This window comes from Triticum aestivum, chromosome 4D (genome assembly GCF_018294505.1).
Source record: "Triticum aestivum cultivar Chinese Spring chromosome 4D, IWGSC CS RefSeq v2.1, whole genome shotgun sequence".
NCBI lineage: Eukaryota > Viridiplantae > Streptophyta > Magnoliopsida > Poales > Poaceae > Triticum > Triticum aestivum.
The window spans coordinates 466578473-466590848 of NC_057805.1; positions in this window are offsets into that span (position 1 = coordinate 466578473).

Here is a 12376-nt window from a genome sequence, read left to right on the forward strand (position 1 = left end):
GTTGAACTACTAATGGCGCACCATCCCACGGTGCGCCATTAGTAGTTTTGAAAAAATTAATTTTTTTTTTACTAATGGCGCACCGTGGATGTGGTGCGCCATTAGTATTTTCACACTAATGGCGCACCACATGTACAGTGCGTCATTAGTGGCCATTCCATCTATAGCCCTTTTCCTAGTAGTGTCAGGTTCTTCCTCGACGGGTACTGCTGGTTCTGTGACTGATGCTTCCCGCACTGAGCAACCGCCCTCTACACAGTCAGGTACATCCCCATGGGTTCTGGACTCTGGAGCTTCTTTTCATATGTCTTCTCATTCTTCCACTTCGTCCTCTCTTCGATCGCTGGATTCTCCTGTTCATGTCTTCACTGCTGATGGTACTCCACTTTCTGTTGCTAGTAGAGGCAATCTTAACACTCCTTCTTTTTCTGTTCCTGATGTTGCTCATGTTCCTCGCCTTACCATGAATCTGTTTTCTGCTGGTCAACTTACTGATTCTGGTTGTCGCGTCATCCTTGACGTTGATCTTGTTCTGTCCAGGACCGTCGCACGCACACTCTGGTTAGGGCTGGCCCTCGCCGCCATGATTCTCAGGGTCTTTGGGAGTTGGACTGGCTTCATGTTCCTTCCGCTGCCACCACCATCGCCAGTTCCTCCGCTTCTGTCGCCTCCGTTACTGGTTCCTTCAAGCAGTGGCATCATCGACTTGGTCATCTGTGTGGTTCTCGGTTGTCGTCTTTAGTTCGTCGAGGTCTTCTGGGGTTTGTCTCAGGAGATGTCTCTTTAGAGTGTCAGGGTTGTCGTCTTGGCAAGCAGATTCAGTTACCGTATTCACATAGTGAGTCAGTGTCTAAGCGTCCTTTCGATTTAGTTCATTCTGATGTATGGGGTCCGGCTCCTTTCCCTTCGAAAGGTGATCATAAATACTATATTATTTTCATAGATGATTTCTCTCGTTACACATGGCTTTATTTCATGACTTCTCGTAGTGAGGTGTTGTCTATTTATAAGCGTTTTGCTGCCATGGTTCATACTCAGTTCTCTTCACCCATTCGTGTTTTTCGTGCTGACTCCGCTGGCGAGTATATCTCCAAGATGTTGCGTGGTGTTCTTGCTGAGCAAGGAACTCTCTCTCAATTCTCTTGTCCTGGTGCTCATGCTCAGAATGGTGTGGCTGAGCGAAAGCATCGACATCTTCTTGAGACGGCTCGTGCATTGATGATTGCTGCCTCTCTTCCGCCTCATTTTTGGGCTGAGGCCGTCTCCACCTCCACTTATCTTATCAATATACAGCCTTCCGCTGCTCTACAGGGTGGTGTTCCTTTCGAGCGTCTTTTTGATCGTTCTCCCGATTATTCGATGCTTCGCTTGTTTGGTTGTGTTTGCTATGTTCTTCTTGCCCCTCGCGAACGCACCAAACTGACCGCTCAGTCTGTTGAGTGTATCTTATTAGGCTACAGTGATGAGCATAAGGGCTATCGTTGTTGGGATCCTATCGGTCGTCGGATGCGTATCTCTCGAGACGTGACTTTTGATGAGTCTCGTCCCTTCTACCCACGCCCATCTTCCTCGATTTTTTCAGTGGAGGATATCTCTTTCCTCACTTTTCCTGACTCACCTATCACCCCCGTCGTGCCTGTGCCTATTCGTTCCACTCCCTCTGCTTCTCCACCTCTAGTCGATTTGCAGCCACCATCCTGTGACACCCAAGTTTTTATTTGGATTTTTCAAAAGATTTTTAGTTGACTTGAGGGGAGTGATTTAAATTTTTTTTTCAAGGGAACTCTCCCCCTCAAATAATTTTCTCTATGGCAAAAGTTTTATTTGGATTCACCCAAGGCCTGTCTTTAGTCTTGGAAGTTCTCGCTTTTCATTTGGACTCAAGACAAAATGTTTTTCATTTGGGGAAAATAACTTTTGAAAATCTTTTTGGAAATGCACTATGGCTTTTGGAAAACCCCTTTGCCACTTTCAACTTTTCTCTCTTACCTTAGCCTTAGTGCAAATGCTCTCTCCTAACTCCTCCCTCACCTTTGGATCATGATTTGCATCAAATCCAGCAAGTTGAACCTCCCCATGTGATTATTTCCATTTAAATTCTATTCAAATAATTTTCTGCCTCCTTTTCTAGCACTTGGGGATTTACAAAGGAACTCCACTTTCTGTCTTGATTTTTGCCCCCAAACCAACTCTCCTCCCTAGTCCTTTGAACCCTCAACCTAGAACCATGAAGATCCACTGGTCTTCAGTTCATAATTTTCAAACTACATCTGCTGCAAGTTTGGACCAGATTTGCCAAATTTGGTGAAATTCATTCAAAACCTCCTCCAAAAATTCCAAGTAAAATCAGGCAGCCTCTGGGTGCATTGAGTGGTCATCTCACCAAGTTACAACTCCAGAAAAATTCATCTCATTGCAAAATCTTTCTGTCGAACACCTGCAGTGCACTGTCTATGTCAAGTTCAGAAAATTCAGAGTTTCAGTCAGTGGCTGGCTGTCGTTTTCTTCAGAGAAGGACGTCGATCTCGCCAGTGCCACCGCGTCGCCTTGCTGCTCGTCCCCTCCCTCTTGTTCCTGCACCGCACGAACGCCTGGCGCCTTGCGGGCGTCGGCAACGAGCAGCAGAAGGTGCGCCGCCCCGTGACCGACGCCAGCGGGAGACACGGCGCCGATGACGCCACCCAGCGCCGCCCAAACCACCGGAGCCCGCCGCGTGGCCTTCCACTCCCCCGAATGCGTTGCCGCTCTCGTCGTGAACCGCAGGGCGCGGAGCGCGCTCTCTGCCGCCGTTGAGCCCGTGCGGTCACCTCACCGTGGACCGACGCCATTATGCCAAAACCATCTCCGTTTAGCTGTGAAACGACTCCAGTAACCTCCACTGATGCTGCCTGGCCGCTCGAACCACCTGCCAATCCATGCTCCGCCGTAATCGCTCGCCGGAGATTCTCCGTTCACGGCCACCCCGTCGATCTGCCTATAAATAGAGGCCCCGAGCTTCAACTCGAGCACCCACCATCCCTACACTTCCCCTAGAGCACGCCTAGCCACTGGAAGAGCCCCGAGGAGGTCTCCTTCCTCGACTCCGGCCGCCGCGACCCGCCACGGGATCCAGCCCGATTCGCCCCCGTGGGTGCTCCTCCGCCTCCATTCTCTTGCCAGTAGCTTCACCTTGCATCCCTCGTTCTGACCTGCGCCTCAATTCGTAGTTTGCAGCCCTCCACCGGAGTTCCCCATCCTCACCCGAGCCACCGTCCGTCAGAGATAGTGTCGCCGTCGACGTGGTGCTCCTCGTTGGACGAGTCCACCACCCACCGACGCGGAAGAAGACGCCGAAGCTCTTGGTACCCTCCGTTTCTCCTAACTCGCCGTGGTTCGACGCCGGCGTCCACCGCAGTCTTCGGGCGCCGGCGAGCTTTTCAAACCTGACATGTGGACCCCGCGTGTCAGCCTCTATTCTATTATTCACGAACCGTTTTCTGTTGGCGCCTTCGGGCAAATACGTTTTCTCCTTTGCGCTTGCGCATTCCCAACCGAAGCGTTTTCTGTTTTCTCAGTTAAAACCCTGGAACTTTTCTGTTTCATTACAGATAAGTCCCTGGACAAAAACCTTTATAACTTTTTAATAAAAAGGTATTTTTGAGTGATTCTTTTTTGACAATCTTCAAATTTTGTCTAGTTTTCTATGGGATTTATTTGAAAAATATTTGGAAAAGTTTCTGTGCATGTGTCGGTTTTCACATTAGTACCCGTTTCGTGATTGCCGTAGGTTCCGGGAGAGGTGACGGAGCCGCGAACTTCGCCGAGCTAGACTCCGACTTCTCCGAACCAGGCAAGCATGTTTTGAACATTTGATATGACAGGTGTTTTGCATGTTTGCGTGAAAGTTTGTGCGTGGCATATGAGTGTCGGTAAATACCTCGTTGCTTGTAAGGCAACTACCCGGTTGTTCCAAAGTCGTGATGATCTCTGATGAGAGATGGCCTAATCATGTGGTGACATGAAGGGCAGCAAGGTGGTACTGTTGTAGCATACCAGCCTTGCGTCATCCGACTTTCTCCGACGTTAAGGTGGTTGGAGCCACGTTATCGTTCTTTTTCCGCATGTTCCAAAGTTGCGATGATCTCTGATGAGAGATGGCCTAATCATGTGGTGACATGAAGGGCAGCAAGGTGGTACTGTTGTAGCATGCCAGCCTTGCGTCATCCGACTTTCTCCGACGTTGACGTGGTTGGAGCTGCATTACCGTTCTTTTCCCCTTCCGTGCTACCACATGTCTCATTGCCAGGATGCGGTTTAGTAAGTTGGTAACCTCTTTCCGTGTACACACCAAACAGAGAGGCCGGGATGATGGTACCTTGGCCCAGGATTAAAGCCAGTCATCCGGTCAGGGGGCATGGGTGTTTCCGGTTGGGACGGAGAGGGGGGGCACCCCCTTAAAGCGCGCGTATAGAAATTTGATCCCATGCTACGCGAGGTTGTAGCCTCCCCGTCTCAAGGTTTTTCTTGAATGTTGCCGAGGGTGATCCCTGGCTTCGGATGGTTGAATTGGGTGTGTACTGGTTAGACGTGTTTCTTCCAAAACACCGTAGACGGAACTAGTCCCCGTGACTACTGAAATCTGTTGGCTGTGGTTAAGTACAAACTCTGCAGAGTCAATTCTTTCCAAATCATCGTATCCATGATCAAGTAACGAAAACATTATTATCCATATCCATCCGCGTGGAAAACTTGTTCCCGGTGAACAAGCTCAAGTGGTAATCCAGATTTATTGTTATTCCTGTGGATGGACTAACTTTATTTTTGTTTCATGCTCGTGATAAATTATGTTCCCGAACTGTTGTATTATTGAGCTGTGATATAAGCCCTTTATGTGATGTCGCACAGACGTCCGACTGTGGCGCGATTTTGTTTCTTACATTAAATATAAGCCCTTTATGCGATGTCGCTCAGACGTCCGACTGTGGCATGCACCGCCCTTATTTTCTGTTATAAGCCCTTTATGTGGTGTCGCCTCGATGCCCGACTGTGGCATTATTATTCCGCATTTTCCGCTCGAGGAATCTTTCAGACACTCGTTTGGCACCAGTATTACTATTCTGCATTTTTCCGCTCGAGGAGTCTTTCAGACACTCGTTTGGTACCAGTACTACTATTCTGCAGTTTCCGCTCGAGGCGTCATTCAGACCCTCGCTTGGCACCCAGTATTTATTATCTCTATGTCTGATCGCACTGGTTAACTTATTCATGTACTGCATGTTCGCATTTGTTATAGCTTATGTCCGAACTGTCTTGCGAGTACTTTCATAGTAGTCACCTGGCTTGTTGATTTGGCCAGATGTTGACGAAGGCGATCTCTTGGATGAAGAGTTTGATAGCGCGTCCGACGCCTAGAGGAGTTCCAGTCAGTCCCGCGCGATCCCGGATTTTGGTAACTTGTCTTGTATACGCTTCCGCCACCCGCAATGAGTCTTCTCGAGCCTCACTCCGACGCTCGATGAGCTGTAGTCTTCTGGAATCATATCACTCGCTTCGCGGTGATATTTCCACCACCGTTATTATCGTGAGTTAGTAGTTTGCCACCCTATCCACCGTATTGTTTTAGCGGCGTGCTTGTAATAAATTGTTGGGCAGCCTCTGCTCAACCTTGTATTATATTCAGTACTCCTGGTATTTTCTTCTGTGACCAAGATATTGTCTGCCAGTGAGAAGGAATTCTTCGTCGCTGGTCCATAAAAGGGATTGGTCTCTCAATAATTATTTTATTGAAAAACCGGTCGTGACAAGCTTGGTATCAGAGCCAGGCTGACTGTAGGAAGCCACTAGGTGCGATCGCTAATCGGTTATTAGCGTCTTTTTGTGCTTTTCAGCATTTTGCAATTGTAGCTAATTTCTGTTGGTCATCATAAATTTATGACATGACTACTCAGAATTTTTGCCTACTTTTGTAGATGGCTGGCAGCAGCTGTGAGAACCAAGTGTTCACCAACGTGCCCGAGGGGTTTGTCAAGCTCCTCGTCTCCATCACCAAGCTCGCGATCGGGCCAGCAGCTCGCCCGGAGTTCACACTCTATCAGCACAAGCTCAGTGACGACGTGTCTATGCACCAAGCCGTGGTGCAGTTCAAGGGAGGACGTTCTGCTGCTCGCCACTTCCGTTTTACGGGAAGGGCCATGCCTACGGAGAGGCATGCCATGCAGATGGCTGCCCGTGAGGCGATAGCTCGCCTTCGGGACATCCTTCCTACGATGAAGACTCGTCGCTACCGCTACCTCCCATGCCATGTGCCCTACACCAGCCACTATGCGTTCGCCTGCCATCGGGGAGAACGAGATGAAGCCATCGAGATGGTTGTGGAGTATCTCAAGGCTCTGGAGGAGTCTTTCGACAACCCCGTAGATGATCTTGTGGCTGCCCGCATGGACTTAGTCCGGGGCGGTCCTGCCAGCAGGAAGGAGCTTCTCCACACGGCGCCGCCTCTGACATTCGTCTCGTCTTCAGCCTCGTATGCACCGGCCATTTTGGCCACTGCTCGCCGTCTGCCTACCACTGAGGAGTTCGACCGAGTCATCGCTCCTACTCCAGTCAGAGCCGCACCGCCTGCCGCACGCGCTCTACCACCAGTCGCTCCCGCACCATCACCGCAGCGCAGCGTTACGTGCCAGGAGCCAGCTAGAGAGGAGGTGGAGGTTGACTCTCCTGGACCGCTGAGCCTTGCCATCGGCAAGGGGAAGGAGATCTTCACCATCTCCGACTGAGAGCACCGAGTAGCCGCGTGTTATGTCTGCCTGTATGATGTGTTGTTTTATCTGTACGCTAGTTTGTATTGGTGTGTTTGCTGCCTTCCGGAGTAGTACACTAGTTTTAAATAACATGTCAGGATGTGTACGCGCATCCTGAGTGCTGTATCACGTGTTTGCTTTTCGCATGTAAGATTTATGTTAAGCAGTTCTTCCCCGTGCAAATCATTTGTGTTTCCTTGAAAACCTTGAAGTCTTTTAAATTGTTGCCTTTGCAAGAGTTTTCTTGTGCTACACAGTTTTTCTCATGGGTTTTGCAAATAAATACCCCAGACTGGAAAAATGTCTCGCCCGTGGACTCGCTCCATGCCCAATCAGCCAGAAGAGGTTTACGGGACACAGACCAGCAACAATTTCACTCAGGGTCAATCCAGCCAACAAGACAGCGAAGCAGCACTGTCTCAAGTATGCCGTCTTTTCGAGCAAAGTCAGCAACATCACCAAGAGATGATGAATCATGTCATCAACATGGGAAACCACCGTGAACACTACCAACCACATTCCAAGTTATCTGAGTTACAGAAGACTCGCCCCTCAACTTTTGCTCACACCGATAGGCCACTGGAAGCCGATGATTGGCTCCGTGAAATTGAAAGGAAACTGATTATTGCTCAGTGCTCAGATCATGAGAAGGTGCTTTATGCACCACACTACCTTACTGGAGCAGCCGCAGCATGGTGGGAAAACTCCCTACACATGCATCCCAGGGAGCACAACATCACCTGGGAAGAATTCAAGGAAGGCTTCCATGGGGCACACATCCCCAGGAGCATCCTAAAGATCAAGAAGAGAGAGTTTGATGACCTGAAGCAAAGAGGCATGTCAGTGACAGAGTACAATGGTCAGTTCACCTAGCTGTCTCGTTATGCCTACGACGAGCACATGACAGAAAGCAAGAAGATGGAAAAATTCCTGGACGGCCTAGCACCAGCGCTGAGATGCCAACTAATTGTGCACACCTTTCCGGATTTTAAGACGCTGGTGGACAAGGCCATCACCTTGGAGAATGAGCGCCGTAGTCTGGAAGATATCCGCAAGCGAAAGAGGGACAAGACGACCCTTGCCCGCAGCAACCGAGGCAAGACTGAGGTCCCAAGGACAAACGCAAGGAGATCCACGACTACCGAGCCAAGGCCCGTCGGACAGTTTCATGCCAGGGACAAGGAGTTCACATACCGTCCAGGGGTCACCTGCTATGCTTGTGGTCAGCAAGGGCATTATGCTAAACAGTGCCCGAAGCCAAGAGACTCGACACCCAAGCCGAACAATGGTGGAAACAATCCCGCCCCCAAGCGCAACAACTTCAACCCCAACAACAACCACAGGAAGGGTCACCTGAACCATGTGACCAGGGAAGAAGCGCAGAATGCCCCAGACATCGTGCTCGGTACGTTCCCTGTCAACACAGTACCTGCCATGGTTTTGTTTGATTCTGGAGCTTCCCATTCGTTCGTTTCGAAGAGTTTTGTTTCGCAACATGATTTTCCGATACTTCCCTTGGAAAAATCTATGATCATCAAGTCCCCCGGAAACAAGCAAATCGCTCAGGGTTACTGCCAAGGAGTGGTCATTGAGTTCGAAGGACTGCAGTTCCACGCGAATCTCATCGTGTTGGAAAGTAAAGGACTGGATGTCATTTTAGGGATGGACTGGTTGACCACCAACAAAGGATTCATTGACTGCTTCAATCGGACAGTGATTCTCACTCACCATCACGGCAAGACGATAAGAGTTTCCGCTCAAGAAAGGCCACGATCACAGAAACCAAAACTGAACAAAATGGACATTGCAGAACTGAGAAAAGTTCCAGTGGTATGTGAGTTTCCTGATGTGTTCCCTGAAGAACTACCAGGCATGCCACCAGACCAAGAGATAGAATTCAGCATTGAGCTAGCACCTGGCACCGCTCCCATCTATAAGAAGCCTTATAGAATGGCACCCTCAGAATTGGTGGAGTTGAAGAAGCAGATAAAGGAATTATTGGACAAAGGGTTTATACGAGCCAGCTCCTCACCATGGGGTTCGCCTGTGTTGTTCGCCAAGAAGAAGGATGGGACACTGAGACTGTGTATAGACTATCGAGCCCTCAATATGGTCACCATCAAAAACAAATATCCGATGCCACGGATAAATGATTTGTTTGACCAGCTCGCACAAGCTAAGGTATTTTCAAAGATTGATTTGAGATCGGGATACCATCAACTGAAGGTACGGACAGAGGATATCCCCAAGACAGCATTCACTTCCAGATATGGGTTATACGAGTTCACAGTGATGCCTTTTGGACTAACGAACGCCCCCGCATATTTCGTCCACCTCATGAACAAAGTGTTCATGAAATTCATGGACAAATTTGTGGTGGTATTCATTGACGATATTCTGGTTTACTCAAGGACACCAGAAGAGCATGCTGAGCACCTCAGAATTGTTTTGGGAGAATTGAGAAAACATCAGTTGTATGCCAAATTTAGCAAATGCGAATTTTGGCTAAGACAAGTTGGTTTCTTAGGCCATATACTGAACCAAGAAGGCGTGGCCGTAGACCCAGAAAAGGTCAAGGCCATACTGGACTGGAAGCCGCCCGCCAATGTCACTGATGTGCGGAGTTTCCTAGGAATGGCCGGATATTACAGGAGATTTATTGAAGGATTCTCCACTGTGGCGAAACCTATGACCCAGTTACTCAAGAAGGACAAGAAATTCGTATGGACGGAAGCATGTGAGCAGAGCTTCCAAGAACTCAAGAAGAAGCTGACAACCGCACCGGTCTTAGCTGTGCCAGACATACACAAGAGCTTTGAGGTGTATTGTGACGCGTCCCGAAAAGGTCTCGGATGCGTACTAATGCAGGATGGCAAAGTTGTCGCATATGCCTCCAGGCAGCTGCGAAAACATGAGGAAAATTACCCGACACATGACTTGGAGCTAGCGGCAGTCATACATGCACTCAAGGAGTGGAGGCACTTCCTGTTGGGAAATCGCTGTGAAATATATACGGACCATAAGGGCCTCAAATATATTTTCACATAGCCAGAGCTGAATTTACGCCAACGACGCTGGTTGGAACTGGTCAAAGACTATGACGTCGGCATTCACTACCACCCAGGGAAAGCAAATGTAGTGGCCGATGCCCTTAGTCGAAACCCCAGCCCGGACAGTGACGGTCAGCAAGATTTGAGACCTGAGTTTCAGCGAGAGTTCGCTAGGCTCAACATGATGTTAGTCTCTGAGGGCACCGTATCAAACCCGGAGATACAACCCACCCTGGTGGAACAAATTAAGAAGGCTCAACAGGGACATCCCAGCATCGAAGGCATAAAGAAGAAAATGAATCTTAGTAAGACTTCAGAGTTCGTCACCGACAGTGAAGGAACCTTGTGGTACCGAAACAGACTTTGCGTACCTAACATTGAGGAACTCAAGCAAGAGATCTTGACGGAAAGCCACACCGCTCCGTACTCGATCCATCCTGGAGGAACCAAAATGTACAAGGACATCCAGGAAAGATTTTGGTGGCACGGTATGAAAAGAGATATAGCCACATTTATTGCTTGTTGCGATTCATGTCAGCGCATCAAGGCCGAGCATCAAAAGCCAGCAGGGCTACTCCAACCAAACAGAATACCGGAGTGGAAATGGGATGAGATAGGAATGGATTTCATCGTTGGACTACCCCGATCACAACGTGGGAATGACGCCATATGGGTCATCACAGACCGACTAACCAAGGTTGCTCATTTCATTCCCGTGAAGACTACCTACTCCACACAAAGACTTGCAAAACTTTATCTCTCCCGTATAGTTTGCTTGCACGGAGTCCCAAAAACTATAATATCAGACCGAGGCACCCAATTCGTCTCCAAATTTTGGGATCACCTACAACAAGCTCTGGGCACGCAGCTAGCTTTTAGTACAGCATACCATCCTCAGACAGATGGACAAACGGAACGTGTAAACCAAATCCTAGAGGATATGCTAAGAGCCTGTGTGCTCACCTATGGATCCAGTTGGGAAGAGAGTTTGCCGTATGCCGAATTTGCATACAACAACAGTTACCAAGCCAGCTTGCAAATGGCACCCTTTGAAGCATTGTACGGACGGAGGTGTCGTACCCCACTGAATTGGTCAGAAACAGGGGACAGCCGTATCTTCGGCCCAGACATGCTTAAAGAGGCCGAGGAAAAAGTTAAACAAATCAGGGACAGACTCAAGACGGCGCAGAGCCGACAAAAGAGCTACTATGATCAGAAGCATCGTGAGGTCAGCTTTGAACCCGGTGATTCCGTATACCTCCGACTATCTCCTATGAGGGGTCTGCAACGGTTCAAAATTAAGGGGAAACTAGCCCCAAGATTTATTGGACCATTTTGTGTGAAGGCACGAAGAGGCACAGTAGCCTACCAACTAGACCTACCAAAGGAACTGTCAGACGTCCATGACGTATTCCACGTCTCGCAGTTGAGGAAATGCGTGAGTAACCCGGAGAAACATGTACCTCATGAGAACATTGATATGCAACCAGATCTCACCTACAGAGAAAGGCCGGTAAAGATTTTAGAAGAGTCTGAACGGAGGACCCGTCAGAAGACGACAAAATTTTTCAGGGTTCAGTGGAGCAACCACTCTGAGGATGAAGCTACATGGGAAAGGGAGGATTTCCTTCGAGCAGAGTATCCATATCTATTTGAGGATCAGCAGAAATCTCGAGGACGAGATTTTTCCTAAGGGGGTAGGTGTTGTGACACCCAAGTTTTTATTTGGATTTTTCAAAAGATTTTTAGTTGACTTGAGGGGAGTGATTTAAATATTTTTTTTCAAGGGAACTCTCCCCCTCAAATAATTTTCTCTATGGCAAAAGTTTTATTTGGATTCACCCAAGGTCTGTCTTTAGTCTTGGAAGTTCTTGCTTTTCATTTGGACTCAAGACAAAATGTTTTTCATTTGGGGAAAATAACTTTTGAAAATCTTTTTGGAAATGCACTATGGCTTTTGGAAAACCCCTTTGCCACTTTCAACTTTTCTCTCTTACCTTAGCCTTAGTGCAAATGCTCTCTCCTAACTCCTCCCTCACCTTTGGATCATGATTTGCATCAAATCCAGCAAGTTGAACCTCCCCATGTGATTATTTCCATTTAAATTCTATTCAAATAATTTTCTGCCTCCTTTTCTAGCACTTGGGGATTTACAAAGGAACTCCACTTTCTGTCTTGATTTTTGCCCCCAAACCAACTCTCCTCCCTAGTCCTTTGAACCCTCAACCTAGAACCATGAAGATCCACTGGTCTTCAGTTCATAATTTTCAAACTACATCTGCTGCAAGTTTGGACCAGATTTGCCAAATTTTGTGAAATTCATTCAAAACCTCCTCCAAAAATTCCAAGCAAAATCAGGCAGCCTCTGGGTGCATTGAGTGGTCATCAAACCAAGTTACAACTCCAGAAAAATTCATCTCATTGCAAAATCTTTCTGTCGAACACCTGCAGTGCACTGTCTATGTCAAGTTCAGAAAATTCAGAGTTTCAGTCAGTGGCTGGCTGTCATTTTCTTCAGAGAAGGACGTCGATCTCGCCAGTGCCACC